The sequence below is a fragment of the Hemitrygon akajei genome, chromosome 1 (assembly GCF_048418815.1).
Source record: "Hemitrygon akajei chromosome 1, sHemAka1.3, whole genome shotgun sequence".
Taxonomy (NCBI): Eukaryota; Metazoa; Chordata; class Chondrichthyes; order Myliobatiformes; family Dasyatidae; genus Hemitrygon; species Hemitrygon akajei.
In genome coordinates this window covers 173262421-173278498 of record NC_133124.1, presented here as the reverse complement: position 1 = coordinate 173278498, position 16078 = coordinate 173262421, and the positions used below count along the sequence as shown (strand labels likewise).

The window sequence follows — 16078 nt, the reverse complement described above, 5'->3', positions numbered from 1 at the left end:
GCTTCCTTCATTGCTCCTGCCTCTCAGTTTTCACCAGTGTCAGTCATTTAAGTCCAGACTGGAGACTCAGGAATATTGTCACACACAGATGTAGAAGGATTCTTCATTACTGTTCCATAACAGTTTTGTTTGACCATTTGGGATTATTAGTCCCAAGCTGAACCTGGCAGACCGGTGGACCACTTTTAGTCTGACCTCTACCCTTTGACCTGTTTGCGTGGGTGACCCTACCAAGAGACAAAGCATAAAGCCCTGACCTCAGCCGTCCTAGCTCTTTGGGTCACTGAGGCACACAAGCCTCCAAAGCACGACAGGGTTGTGGATGAGAGAGGAAGTGGCCAGTAGGAGGAGGTGGGACAGGAGCCTGAGGTGATTGGTGGATGAGGAGGGGTGAAAGATAACATGTTTTGCGGGGGAATGGGCCAGCACATCACTACAAGAGTAACTTGGGGCAACATCCTGGACCCAGCCATCTTCAGCTGTCTCAGTGGTGACCTTCCTCCTGTCAGGAGGCCAGGACTGGCGATGATTGCTGATCACTGCATGAGGTTCATCCCATCCATGTCTGGGCTCCTGGGCCTGAATCTTGCTGGATTAGCAAAGGGAACGAGCTTCACATCCCCACTGCCCTGAACCTGAATCATGTTTTTCATTACCTACATCCGGTGTGAAATTTGTTGTGTTGTGGCAGCAGTTCAATGCAATTAATAAAATTTATATAAATTACATCAATAAATAAGTAGTGGAAAGAAAAAGGAATAATGATGTAGTGTTCATGGGTTTATGGGTCATTCAGAAATCCGATCGGGGAGGGGAAGAAATTGTTCCTAAAACATTGAGTGTGTGTCCTCAGGCTCCTGTACCTCCTCTCCGGTGGCAGTACTGAGAAGAGGGCTTATTCCGGATGGTGAAGGTCTTTAATGTTGTATGCCAACTTCTTGAGGCACCTCTGCTTGAGGATGTCCTCGAGGATGAGGAGGGCTGTGTCTGTGACAGTACTGACCGAGTCTACAACCCTCTGCAGCCTCTTGTGATCCTGTGCATTGGAGCCTCCATAATGGGCAGTGACACAGCCAGTCAGAATTCTCTGCATTGGACAATTTGTGATCCTGTGTATTGGAGTATCTATACTGGACAGTGACGCAGCCAGTCAGAATTTTCTGTCCCGGACAATTTTTGATCCTGTGTATTGGAGTATCTATACTGGACAGTGATGCAGCCAGTCAGAATTCTCTGCCCTGGACAATTTGTGATCCTGTGTATTGGAGTATCTATACTGGACAGTGATGCAGCCAGTCAGAATTCTCTGCCCTGGACAATTTGTGATCCTGTGCATTGGAGTATCTATACTGGACAGTGATGCAGCCAGTCAGAATCTGCCCTGGACAATTTGTGATCCTGTGCATTGGAGTATCTATACCGGGCAGTGACGCAGCCAGTCAGAAATCTGCACACCGGACATTCTGTTATTTTACATTTATTTAGAAATATGGTGTGGGACAGGCCCTTCCGGACCAATGAGCCCCACCACCCAGCAACACCCCCCCCCCATTTAACACCAGTGTAATCACAGGGCAGTTTGTGACCAATTAACCGGCTACATCTTTGGAACGTGGGAAGGACCCGGAGCATCCGGAGGAAACCCACGTGGTTACGGGTTGAACATACAAACTCCTTACAGACACGGCCCATTCCCACACCGAGTGGGATTAGCAAGAGGCTGACTGTTATGCCACTGTGGCATCCCGAACTCTGACATCTGCAGGTGTTTGCGAGAGTCTTTGGTGACAGAGCAAATCCCCTCAAACTCCGAATGAAAGTTGTTGTTTACTCCTATTTGCCTGATTTGATTGAGGCATTTCAGCGGTCAACTGCCTCTGCAGCTGAGGCCTGCAAGCATCGGGCTCCTGGACCCGCGTCACTCACCTCAGTGGCTCTGTGGCTGTGGACTCACAGTGGGGACTCTGCGGTTTGATAGTTAATGTTCTCTGTGTTATTTGTTTACCTTCTAATTGTGCAATTTGTTTTTTCCACACCATTTTCACACCACTGGGTGTTTGATGGCCTTTGTTGTGTGGGGTATTTTTCTTTAAACTGGTTCTCTGGTGTTTCTTTGGTTAGTGGCTGCCTGCAGTAGACAAATCTCAAGGTTGTATACTCGATACACACTTCGATAATACATGTAATCTGGACTTTGAACTTTGATTAGATCACTGTGCTGGACCCAGAATAGATCGTCTGAGATGTTGACGCTCAGGAACACGTCTACTGATGTGTTGACACCAGTCCACTGCAGATTAGATTAGTCTGGAGAGATTGCAGGTTTGAATGAACCAATGTGACAGTACCTAACCAGGACCTTGTATGGAAGTCACAGTTCACTGATGCAGAGTTCAAAACATATTTATAATTTTCTTCAAAGAAAGAAACTGAGAAAGGCACAAAAGACGTGTGAACGTAATTTCACTTCCCCAGCAAGACATGAAGTCAATGTGGATGACGAAGAGGGCAGAATGCAGAACTCAAACCCCAGTCCCTCTCTTTCTCTATGAACCCCGGTGTCTCTGTGACCCCCCCACCTCCATCCTTACACCCCTTCCCATATCTGTGACCCCTTCTGGCCCCTACAACCCTCTCTGAACTTTGATTAGATCACTGTGCTGGACCCAGAATAGACCGTCTGAGATGTTGACACTCAGGAACACGTCCACTGCAGGTTAAATCAGTCTGAAGAGGTTGCAGGCTTGAATGAACCAACGTGACAAGATCCTGTTTCAATAGGTACATTTAATATCAGAGAAATGTCTACAATTTTCCCCCTGAAATTCTTTTTCTTCTCAAACATCCACAGAAACAGAGGAGTGCCCCAAAGAATGAAAGACAGTAAAATGTTAGAACCCCAGAGGCCGCCCCAGCTCCCCTCTCCCACCCACAAGCAACAGCAAAGCAAAGACCACCCCTCCCTCCCCACCAGCAAAAAAAGCATTGGCACCCCCCACCGAGCACTCAAGCATGCAGCAAAGCATCAATAAAGTTACAGACTTGCAGAACCCCAAAGACTACTCAATCACCCAGTATTTGACATACCACAGAGTCTCTCTTCTCTCTCTCACTAATAAGGGAAGAAGAGGTGTCCCCATTTCACAGGGAGAGGGGAGACATCACAAAACAACACTGATTTATGATGTTAAAAGTCTGTTTTGTCACCTTTTTCTGAGCTCTGTACCTCTTGTTCGCCAGCCACATCAGTCAGCAGTGGCGGCACCACCAGCCTTGAATCAGCCCACCTCCAGAACCGCGGAAATCCGGCACCCTGAAGTCGCAGCTGTCTTCCAGTCCGCATCCTTGGCATATCAAAAAGTGGCCGGTCGTGAGGCCCTGGGAGCGGGTCCCATTCCAGCAAAGAACCAAACTCAGAGAGTAACTCCAGGTCAGGGTCTTCAAAAGAACCTGAGAGGGAAAAGAGGAGATATCAGAGATAGAAATAAAGCTGTTTCCGAAGATGCAAACAAAGGACTCGCCGTTTACAGTTACTGTTCTATAGATTTTCTAAGTAGGCCTGCAGAAACAGAATCTCAGAGTTGTAGGTGGTGAAATGTATGTACTCTGATAATAAATTATACTTCAAACTTTTTTTAAAAATCAGTTTGGATTTAATTTTTTCTTTATGGAAAATCTGAAATCATTAAACTGTCTAACTATTACAGTATTTTCAGCTAGAAAATCATGATATTTTAGACATAAGCCATTAACTTGTTAATCGTCAAATGTGAAGTCACAATCTGCAATTGGGGAAAAATCAAAAGCTGACCATTCTTGTACCTCATCTTCAGAAAAACTTTCTTCTCAATGACTACAAAGACTATTTATAAAAGTCAACAGCGAACTTGTATCTACTGTGACGTTTTCTTCACGTTGTTGGATTAGCAGAACTTTAACTTTGTCACTCCACAAAACATTGTCTCCCAGATACTGCTTTCTTATCTTGTTAATTTTGCCTCGCGCAAAATGAAGTGAATCAATTGGTGTCAGGCCACTATTTTGCAGAACCTTGAACAGTGCAGCCAGTTCATCAAAGGCATCACTTAAAACCTGTAAAGCTACTTTGTATGTGATGTTTATCAATTTCTTGTGACAGTGTAGCCACAGGGTCATTTGACTGATCTTCTTCAAAGTATGTGACCAGTGCCTCATAATTTTTTGTTATTGCTGTCCAAATGTGAAATAAAGCTCTTTGAACTTTAAAATCCACCTTCCTCCCCATCCTTCCCCCTTCCTTGTTTATGGATCATCATTGCAAATTCCAGAACTGCTGGATGGGGGAATGTGGAAAGAGGGGGGTTCCTGAGAATTGTGATGGGGAGGGGATATTGTTGAGCAGGGGAGTGATTTCAGGTACTGAAAGTGTATGTAGACTTGTTTACCACCATAGGATATGGAAAATATGAAGCAGAGTCAACAGAGTAGAGAGTATCCCTACCCATTGTAAAACTACACATGTTCATTTGTGTCTGTCAGGTTGAGAGTGTAACAGGAACAGCCCTTCTGTCATCTCACTGCCACACTGCCTTCCAGCTCAGCCACACGTCTCTGTGACTCTAACCACCAGGAGTGGGGATTTCCGAGATTCCTCCCACACGGAGGAAGTACTCCCCACCCCACCCCCAATCCATATAAACCCTCCGGATCCCACAGCAGGATCAAAGCCAACATTTCTTGTCTCCTGACGAAGGGTCTCGGCCCGAAACGTCGACAGCGCTTCTCCCTATCGATGCTGCCTGGCCTGCTGTGTTCTACCAGCATTTTGTGTGTGTTGTTTGAATTTCCAGCATCTGCAGATTTCCTCGTGATTTCTCGTCTCCGTTTGCCCAAATCAGATCAGGAAGAGGTGAATCAGATCTCAGACTGCTGGTGAGAGACATGACCGTTGGGGTTGAGGGGAGGCACGATTGGGTGTGGGGCGAGGGGGGGGGAGAGGTGGGGAGACTCTGTTACTAATTTAACTCTGGCTTCTGTTGGTACTTGCAAAGTTACCTCATCATTGACTTGGATTTAAGAAAGGGAAGCAAAGTTCGTAAAAGTTTCTTGGAGTTTTCTGTTTGGTGTTGTCACAGACAGAGTTGTGGAAAGGCAAACTGTAGTGGTTGAAGTGTACACGGCTTAAAATCAAGTGATCATTAAGCAGAATTAGAACATGCATGAGCTGTATGTGTGGGGATTAATGGACAGAGAACATTTTTGGGTTTGTATTAGTTATGAGAACAGAGAACAGAGTCACTTCATGAGTTAGACCTGGGGAGATCATCTGTCATATCCCCAAGCCTATGGCTGATGTGATGCTTGGAGGGTGGTGAGAACGATTTGTAGGGATCAAGAAAGGAGGGCGAAGGAAAATCCGGTGGGACATAGCGAGGTCGTCTCCAGAGAGAGGGAAACAAAAAAGTAACACTGACATTTAATGGTGAGGGACTGTGAGTCACCAGAGTCCTGAGGTTTGGCTGTGACAGCCAACACAGAACATAGAGCATAGAGCATCAAACATGACAACACACTAGAGCACTTCATCCCACAATGCTGTGACATTATTTTAACTTACTCCATTATTATTGTAACCCTTCCCTCCAACACAAATAACCTCCATTTCTCTTTTGTGCATTTAACTGTGTAAGACTCTCTGAAATGATGATAATGTATCTACCTCTGCCACCTCTCTGATGGTGTGTACCGTGCACTCACAACACTATGAAAAAAGCTTACTTCTTGCATCCACCGATCACTTTAAAGCTATGCCCTCTTATAATCATCATTGCTGCTTTGGAAAATAAACTGCTTGCTGTTCTCTGTGACTACGCATCTCATCATTTTATACCACGCTCTCAAGTCGCCTCTCATCCTCCATTACTCCAAAGAGAAAGCCCTCGCTCATTCAATCTTTCCTCATAAGACATCCTCTCTAATCCAGGCAGCATCCTGGTAAATCGAGACATGGCAACATCCTGATAAATCTTTACAGTTTAACAACATTGTTCTATTATCAGGTCAACCAAACCAGAACTCAATGCTCCAACTGAGGCCTAGCCTGCCCCACCAGTCCTTCAAGTCCTGGCAACATTCTTGTAACCATTCTTCAATTTTTAAGTAGATGATTGCACATTATATTGAAAACAGGCAGGTAGGTAGAGGAACTCTGTTGGTTAAAAAAATAAATCCTTAGAAAGAGGTAACATAGGATTGGAAGATGTATAATCCTTGTGGGTAGAGAGAATAAACTACAAGGGTAAAAAGACACTGATGGGCCTCTGAACAATTGGCAGGTTGTGGTACAAGTTACAAGAGGAGTTAGAAAGGGCATGTAAAAAGGGAAATGTTACAATAGTCATTGGGGATTTCAATCTGCAGAAAAATTGGGAAAAACAGGTTGGAGTTGGATCCCAAGAGAGAGGATTTATAGAATGCCTATGCAATGGCTTTTTAGAGCAGCTCGTGGTTGAGCTCTCTAGGGACAATGCAATTCAGGACAGTAATGAACAAGATTTGATTAGGCAGCTTAAGGTAAAACAGGGGATCCCAATCTGTTTTATGCCACGGACCAATACCATTACGATGGTCCATGGAGAAGTATTCTACCTGGAGAATGAGGTAACTGTGGCTGACGAGAAGTCAAAGACAGCATAAACGCAAAAGAGAGGGTTCAAAGTTCAAAGTACATTTATTATCAGAGTATGTATACCATATACAGCCTTGAGATTCTTCTTGCAGGTAGCCACGAAACAAAGAAACACATTAGAACCCAGAGTCACTTCAGCCCTGAGCCAATGGTTACAGCCACAGCTACAGTCAGTTCAATGCTGAAGCAACTTGATTAAATTGCATTAATAGTAAAAACAAAGTAAACAAAAAGACTTTGAATACAAACTGCAGAGTCCCCAAATGTGAGCCCTGCACGGAGCACTAAGGTGACTGAACCTTGCCCAGGAGCTCGGTAGCTTCGGGGTTTGCTCCTGAAACCCAAGGCTCCTGCACCTCCCAGCAGACAGCAGCAGAGAGAAGACAGAGACACCAGTCAAACAGACAGGCAGTGCTGAACACCTGTTCATTTTCTGCTCTCAACCCCAACAGTTTAATTGAAGTGTCATAGTTGAGCCGATGATGAGTTCGTGCTCCACCATCAGGAAACAGAGTCCCTCCAGTATTTTGTGTGTTACTCTAGATCTCCAGCACCTGCAGAATCTCGTTTGATTGTATTAGAGGAAGACTGGACTTGTCAGCACCGAGACAAGCATTTCAGCCCAAAATACTCTGTCTAAATCATTATTGATCAGCAGTTCTGGTCACCCAATTACAGGAAGGGTGTGGAGGATTAGAGAGTTTCAGCTTTAAGGCAAGGTTGGACACACTTGGGCTGTTTCCTCTGGAGTCTGAGGATGGACTTGGAGGCAGATATTAGATAGACTATGGCATTCCAGATCTAGAGAATAGGTACATGGAGGGGTGAGGCAGTTTGCAGCTTTATACAACTCTGGTTAGGCCACATCTGGAGAATTGCATTCAGTTGTGGTCACCCCATTACTGAAAGAGAAATGAACCACTTCACACTTATCTGGCTTGAACTCCTTCTGCCACTTGTACCAAGATACAGTGAAAAGTTTATTTTGTATATAGGACAAGGGAAAACAATAAGAGAATGCAGAATAAGCATATCAGCTCCACAGAAAGTGCAGTGCAGGCAAGAAAAACAGTTGTTTATTCATTGATTATGTGCCGTGTAGTATGATATAGGCAGTGATGGTCTTGTGGTAGAAATTGTTACAGCTAGTGTATGATGGGATACTTGACTATTCTGGAGCAGCGGGGCTTAAGACTGCTGATGCATGTCGAGAATAACGTTGGATGATAAGCATAGTACCAAGAACTCCAATAAATAAGATACTAGGCCCCTGGAACCAGGAGGGAGGATGTGTCTGGGGGTAAGTTATGAGACTGATAACAGAAGGCAAGAAGAACTGTTAGCCGTGCTGAGAGATAATTGACATGTCTTTTAAGCAGTTGCTCATGTACTGACCATGGGATGCCAAACAAGGTTATGTGAAGTTGTTCGTCTTGCTGTATAAATGAGCTTGGTTTCACCGAAAAATCAGTTTTGGTGGCGGTGGAGACTGCTGCAGACTCTCCATGATATATGGCAGAATATAGTATTCATGGTAAGACTCTTGGCAGTTTGGAGGATCAGAGGGATCTTGGGGTCCTAGTCCATAGGACGCTCAAAGCCGCTGTGCAGGTTGACTCAGTGGTTAAGAAGGCATACGGTGTATTGGCCTTCATCAATCATAGAATTTAATTTAGGAGCTGAGAGGTAATGTTGAAGCTATATAGGACCCTGGTCAGACCCCAATTGGAGTACTGTGCTCTGTTTTTGTCGCCTCACCACAGGAAGAATGTGGAAGCCATTGAAAGGGTGCAGAGGAGATTTACAAGGATGTTGCCTGGATTGGGGAGCATGCCTTATGAGGATAGGTTGAGTGAACTTAGCCTTTTCTCCTCGTAGCAAAAGAGGATGAGAGGTGACCTGATAGAGGAGTATAAGATGTTGAGAGGCATTGATCATGTGGATAGTCAGAGGCTTTTTCCCAGGGCTGAAATGGTTGCCACAAAAGGACACAGGTTTAAGGTGCTGGGGAGTAGTTACAGTGGAGATGTCGGGGGTAAGTTTTTTACTCAGAGAGTAGTGAGCATGTGGAATGGGCTGCCGGCAACGTGGTGGAGGGGGATACAATAGGATCTTTAAAGAGACTTTTGGATAAGTACATGGAGCTTAAAAGAATAGAGGGCTATAGGTAAGCCTAGTAATTTCTAGGGTAGGGACATGTTCAGTACAACCTTGTGGGCTGAAGGGCCTGTATTGTGCCGTAGGTTTTCTATGTTTCTATATCATGTTAAAAATGAAACTCAGAGTCACTCCGGGGGTTCTCAGTTAGTGTTTCCATGACAATGACCATGATTGTTCTTGGCAAACTTTTCTACAGGAAGTGGTTTGCTATCGCCTGCTTCTGGGCAGTGTCTTCACAAGACTGGAGAGCTCAGCCATTATGTGCCCAGAACCAGAACTTAAGATATGCCTCAGATGCTCTGACAGACAACCACCATCTATTCCCATGGTTTCAAGTGACACGGATCAGGGAAACCTGAGTTTGAAGGGGAGATTGGACAAATGGTAGTTTGGAATTATTAATAAATAAATACATATTTATTTTCCTCTCAGGGTAGCATATGGTGACATAAACGTTCTTTGATAATAAATTTCCTTTGAACTTTGAATGTCAGCTACTTGAGGACAGATTGAGGTGAGAGGAATGAAAGTTTAAAGGAGAAGTACAGGACATTATTTTTTACACAAAGAGTGCTGGGTGCCTGCAATGTGCTGCCAAAGATGGTGATGGAGGCAGAAGCAATAGGCGTGATTGAGAGGCTCTGAAATAGGCAATTGAATGTGTAGATATTGTCCATGTGCAGGTAGATGGGATTTAGTTTAATGCAGCATAGTGAACAGCACAGACATTGTGGGCTGAATGTCGATCTCCCATGATGTTTTAAATAGAATTATCTGTTTTAAAGTGAGCAGGAAACGAGTTGGGAGATGGAGATTGTCAGTTGAGAGTTGTGATGAAGCAGTAGGGTAGCACCGATGGGCTGAGTAGCCTTGTCAACATTCCCATTTGTTCTGTGTTACAGGGGAGAGCTCAAGATGGTGAGATTCCTTCCGCAGGTCTTCCTACTTCTAGTAGCTGCCAGGCACATCTGCTGCTTCATGCCAAACTTCGGAAGTGGTAGCCGAACACATTACAATATTACCAAGACGGCAGCCCTCCAAGCCATCCTCACGGTCTTCCAGCAAGTTCCCAGTCCACGAGGAAACGTTGTGCCCCAGGGTACCTTCCAGGCTGACGTAAGTGAGGGTGCATTAATCTGTGCTCAGTTCTTCAATTGTAAGGTGGGTGGGGAGGCTGTGTAGGGGAGTGAGAGTGGATTACACAAAAGGATTCTGTATTTGCAGTCTGTTTCCCAGAATACATGTGACAGAGACGTTGTTGGGAATGTCATCAATGATGCTTCCATCCAAAGTGGGGATATGAGACTATTAAATCAGATGTGGTCTGACCCAGGGACTGGAACCGTGCACGATGCTCCCGGTGGGGGTCTGACCCAGGGATACGGAGACTGGAACCGTGCACGGTGCTCCCGGTGGGGGTCTGACCCAGGGATACGGAGACTGGAACCGTGCACGGTGCTCCCGGTGGGGGTCTGACCCATGGATACAGAGACTGGAACCGTGCACGATGCTCCCGGTGGGGGTCTGACCCAGGGATATGGAGACTGGAACCGTGCACGGTGCTCCCGGTGGGGCTCTGACCCAGGGATATGGAGACTGGAACCGTGCACGGTGCTCCCGGTGGGGCTCTGACCCAGGGATATGGAGACTGGAACCGTGCACGGTGCTCCCGGTGTGGGTCTGACCCAGGGAAACGGAGACTGGAACTGTGCAGTGGTCTGGCCCAAGTGCAGAACATTAATACAAGGCTTTTCCTCCACAGGGCCATGACCTGACAGCAGAGAGACTCTTTGCCATATACTATGGAGAGCCGGTATCTGTCCGACGGTTCAGTCAGTGCATGACGGTGATGGGGGCGGCCAACACCTTGGTGGACGTGGTGTATGTGCTGTCCAAGAGGAGGCATTTTGATTCAGAGGCAATCCTGGAGGGCAAGAAGCTGCTACTGAGGGGCAAGGCCAGTGTGGTGAGGGCTATACTGGAGGACAAACGATTCTCTGCACTGTTGTCCATGGGCTCCACTCTCCACACACTACAGGTAGGTCCAGCCCTCGGAGCGGTGGGGAGGGAGCACTGTGGCAGGGGCAGTAATGAGGAGGTTCCATGGGAGGGGGTGAGGAGTGAGCACTGTGGAAAGGGTGGTAAGGTGGGAGCACTGTGGGAGGGGCAGTGCAGAGGGTGCACTGTGGGATAGAAACATCAAAATCCTACAGCACAACACAGGCCCTTCGGCCCACAAAGCTGTGCCAAATATGTCCCTATTTTAGAATTACCTAGGCTTTACCCATAGCCCTCTAGTTTTCTAACCTCCATGTACCCATCCAGAGTCCCTTAAATTACCCTATCGTTTCTGCCTGCACCACTGCCGCCAGCCCATTCCACGCACTCACCACTCTCTGCATAAAAAACTTACCCCTGACATCTCCTCTGTATCTACTTCCAAGCACCTTAAAACTATGCCCTCTCATGCTAGCAATTTCAGTCCTGGGAAAAGCCTCTGACTATCCACACGATCAACGCCTCTCATTATCTTGAACACCTCTATCAGGTCACCTCTCATCCTCCTTCGCTCCAAGGAGAAAAGGCCGAGTTCACTCAACCTATTCCCATAAGGCATGCTTCCCAATCCAGGCAATAATCTGGACAGTGAGGGGGAAATGCTCTGGGGGGGTGGGAGTGAGGTGGGAACACTGTGCGATGGCTGGTGAGGTAGGAGCACCATAGGAGGGGGGTGGAGAGGAGCGAATCCATGGGAGGGGCTGAGAAGGGTGTGCTGTGGAAAGGGTGGTAACATGGGAGCACTGAGGGAGGGGTGTTGAGGAGGGAACAGAACGGGAGGGATGGTGTGGATGGTGTGCTGTGGGAGGGGCAGTGAGGGGGAATGCCTGATATGGGCGGTGAGGAGGGAGTGTACAGGAAGGGTTATCAATGAGAGAGTGCTGCAACAGGGACGGAGAGGAGGGAGAATGTTGTGCGGAGGAGGGTGGCAAGGAGGGAGTGTCACATTATTGTCATCACAATATTGTGTTGTGATATATAAATGATATTAAAACTGTCCATGTTGATAGAAATAAAATGATTCAATTTTAATGTAATTTAATAAATTTTAATTTAATTCAACATGGACGACTCCCTGATGGGTCACTGACCTGGTTCCACCAGCACTTTTTCACCCCTGTCCTCAGGATAATAAGAGTCACAGTGCAATACAGAATAGATACAGACCCTTCAGCCCAACCAGAACATGCTGACCCAGCTAGTCCCAGTTCCCTGCATTTGGTCCATATCCCTCCAGGCCCAGAACATATGTGTCTTAGGCACATATCTATAGTTAGGGTGCCTAAGATCTTTCCAAAGTACTGTATTTGTCAGCGTGGAATGGAATGTGAGTTTGTAAACCTGGATGTTGGGAATGGCCGGGGTGGAGTGCCACAGGAGGGAGTGTAGGACAGGTGGCAGAGAAGGAATGCCAGGGGCAGTGGGTGCATGGGTGCAAACATACCCAGCCCTGAGACATCAGGCAAGGTCATTTGATTCTATGCAATTGGTTTATTGATCTCTCTGGTGCTTCCTGCTCCCTCCGCTCTCCCTTCCCCTTTCCCCAACCATGACCCCCCTCTCCCTGCCCCCTTCCCATTCTCAGTCTACAACAGAGACCCATATCAGAATCAGCTTTATCATCACACACATATGTCATGAAGTATGTTTTTTCGTGGCAGCATTACAGTGCAATATATAAAATTATTGCAGGGCTGTACAAAAGTCTTTAACACCCTAGCTATATATACGTGCCTAAGACTTTTGCACAGTCCTGTACCTACCTGTCCTAGTGCTTCTTCGATGATACTATTCTACCTGTCTCAACCACTTCCTCTGGCAGCTCATTCCAAATACTTGGATTAAAAATTAGCCCTTTGGTCCCTTTTCAACCTTTCCCCTCTCACATTACACACAGGTTTAGTCTGCCCTAACCTGGGGAAAAGACTGGAACCACCCACCTTATCTCTGGCTCTCCTCATCATAAACATCTCTTAAGGTCACCCTCACTCTCCGATGTCTCCTCCTTCACCCTTAACCCCTGTTCTCCTGTTCTAGACCAACACACACAAAATGCTGGTGGAACACAGTGATCTAGGAATAATGGTGCATAGTTCCCTGAAGGTGGAATCTCATGTGGATAGGATGGTGAAGAAAGCTTTTGGTATGCTGGCCTTTATAAATCAGAGCATTGAGTATAGGAGTTGGGATGTAATGTTAAAATTGTACAAGGTATTGGTAAGGCTGAATTTAGAGTATTGTGTACAGTTCTGGTCACTGAATTATAGGAAAGATGTCAACAAAATAGAGAGAGTACAGAGAAGATTTACTAGAATGTTACCTGGGTTTCAGCACCTAAGTTACAGGGAAAGGTTGAACAAGTTAGGTCTTTATTCTTTGGAGTGTAGAAGGTTGAGGGGGGACTTGATAAAGGTATTTAAGATAATGAGGGGGATAGATAGAGTTGACGTGGATAGGCTTTTTCCATTGAGAGTAGGGGAGATTCAAACAAGAGGACATGATTTGAGAGTTAGGGGGCAAAAGTTTAAGGGTAACACGAGGGGGAATTTCTTTACTCAGAGAGTGGTAGCTGTGTGGAATGAGCTTCCAGTAGAAGTGGTAGAGGCTGGTTCGGTATTGTCATTTAAAGTAAAATTGGATTGGTATATAGATAGGAAAGGAATGGAGGGTTATGGACTGAGTGCGGGCCAGAGGGACTAGGTGAGTGTAAGCGTCGGCACGGACTAGAAGGGCTGAGATGGCCTGTAATTGTTATATGGTTATATGGAACTCAGCAGGCCAGGCAGCAGCTATGGAAAGGAGTAAACAACTGATGTTTCGGGCTGAGACCCTTCATCAGGACTTAACGCGAAACATCGACTGCTTCATCCTTTCCATAGATGCTGCCTGACTTGCTGAGTTCCTCCAGCATTTTGTGTGTGTTGCTACGGATTTCTAGCATCTGCACAATTAGTTCTAGTCTCACCCAAACCCAGTGCAAAAAGCCTGCTTGTATTAACCCTATCTAAATCCTCGTAATTTTGTATACCTCTATCAAATCTCCTTTCAATATCCTGTGCATCAGGAGGTGAAGTCCTAATCTATTCAACCTCCTCCTGGAACTCAGGCCTCCGAGTCCCGGTAACATCCTTGTAAATCGTGTTCTTTCTAGTTTAACCTTGTCCTCCTCACGACGCGCTGAACAAAACTGTCCACGTCACTCCAAGTGCCATTTTCCTTCAGGATTTCTACAGCCACAGCAACTGGGTGGAGCTGGGCTATAAAAGTCCGAACAGGAACCTCATCGATCCCAGTGGGACGATCGGGAATCTAGCAGGTGAGGGGGCCGCGGCCTTTCGGATTAACGCTTGCCAACGACGGTAATTGGGTTCTCACAACTAGCGCAGCAGTTTGGGACGTCTAGAGTGTTGAGTTCAATTCCAGTGCCAGCTGTACGTTCTCCCCGTGACCATGTGGGATTCCTCCGGGTATTCCGGGTTCTTCCCACAGTCCAATGACACAGGTTAGTAGGTTAACTGGACATTGTAAATTGTCCTGTGATTCGGCGAGGGTTAAATCGGTGAGTAACGAGTTAGTGTGTTTCGGTGGACTGTTCCGTGCTGTATCTCTAAATGAACAGTAAAGTTAGAATGAGCAAGAGTAAATCCGTGAATGAATCAGGTTTATCATCACTGATATATGCCATGAAATGTGTTGTTTTGCAGGAGCAGTCCAGTGCAATAAATGAAGAATCATGATAGATTACAATAAGAAATGCAAAAATAAATAAATAGGATAATAAAGGGAGCAAAATAGAAACTGCTGTTTATGGGTTCATGAACCGTTCAGAAACCTGACAGCAGAGGTGAAGAAGCTGCTCCTGAAAAGTCGAGATTGTGATCTTCTCCCTGATGGTAGCAATGGGAAGAGATAGAGTGGATAGTGCTGACGAGGGGTCTCGGCCCGAAACGTCGACAGCACTTCTCCTTATAGATGCTGCCTGACTTGCTATGTTCCACCAGCATTTTGTGTGTGTTGAGTGGATAGTCAGAGATTTTTTTTCCCAGAGTGGAAATAGCCAGTACGAGGGGGCATACTTCTAAGGTGACTGAAGGAATGTATGGCGGGGGGCAGGAATGAATCTATCAGAGGTATGATTTTTACACAGGGAGTGGTGGGTGTGTGGAATGAGCTGCCAGGGAGGGTGGGAGAGGCCAATATATATTTTTACAATTTTATTTAGAGATGTAGCATGGATCAGACCATCCCAGCCCATGAGATGCAGCACCCCAGCAAATCAACACATTTGAAGTTCTGGTCTCATTCTCGGGAGGATGTGGAAGCTTTGGAGAGGGTGCAGAGATTTTGCCAGCACAATGCCTGGATTAGAGAATACGGAACTGTTGAGCGAACTAGGACTTTTTTTTGGAGCAAAGGGGGATGAGAGGTGACAAGATAATGGCTAACAGCAGAGGACATCCCTTCAAAGTGAGTCGAGGAAAGTGTAGGAGGGATGTCAGAAGTACACCGAGAGTGGTGGGTGCTCAGAATGCACGGCCAGGGTGGTGGTAGAGAGGGAAACATTAGGGGTGTTCAGAAACACGCGGATTAAAGAAAAATGGAGGGTTATGTGGGAGGGGAGGGTTAGACTGAACAAAGTAGGTTACAGGGTCAGCACAAGTTTGTGGGCCAAATGGCCTGTGATGTAGTGTTCTTTGTTCTGGAGAACATTGGTGAGGCCACACTTGGGACGTTGTGGTCACTTAGGGTCTGAGCATGGGGATGAGGGGGACTTGAGGAGGATGGTGAGAAAGGGGGAAATTTGCACATTGAGAGGGCAATGGACCCAGTGTTCCTGTTCCTGCTGCAGGGAGAGGTGACAAGACCTGCCAGAAATGCTCCAGCCCAGAAAGCTGCCAGGAAAATATCCTGCCCAACATCATCAGTCGCAAACTCATCACCACCGGCTACTTCAGTCTCAACCCCTTCAGCAAGCTCCCGGAAGGTAACAGGGGCGACAGACAGCAAAACCCCAGAGGTGGAACAATGTGGCAGGGGACAGCCGGTCGTAGAAATGGGGAGACGTGTAGGGCCTGGACAGGGTCATAGAGACAGGGAGGGATGTAGGGGCTGAGGGGCGTCAAAAAGATGCAGACGGGTGTAGGGGTCAGGGGTGTCACAGAGAAAGAGGGGTGTAGGAGCCAGAGGGGATCA

General features: G+C 46.5%; 1 long non-coding RNA gene across 1 annotated transcript; it reads left to right on the top strand.

The window, feature by feature from the left end:
- Nucleotides 1–10751: 10751 nt before the first annotated feature.
- Nucleotides 10752–15828, top strand: LOC140736761 (uncharacterized). Its single transcript, XR_012101005.1, has 3 exons — nt 10752–10865; nt 14108–14201; nt 15735–15828. It is a non-coding gene; the product is annotated as an uncharacterized lncRNA (long non-coding RNA).
- The last annotated feature ends 250 nt before the right edge of the window (nt 15829–16078 follow it).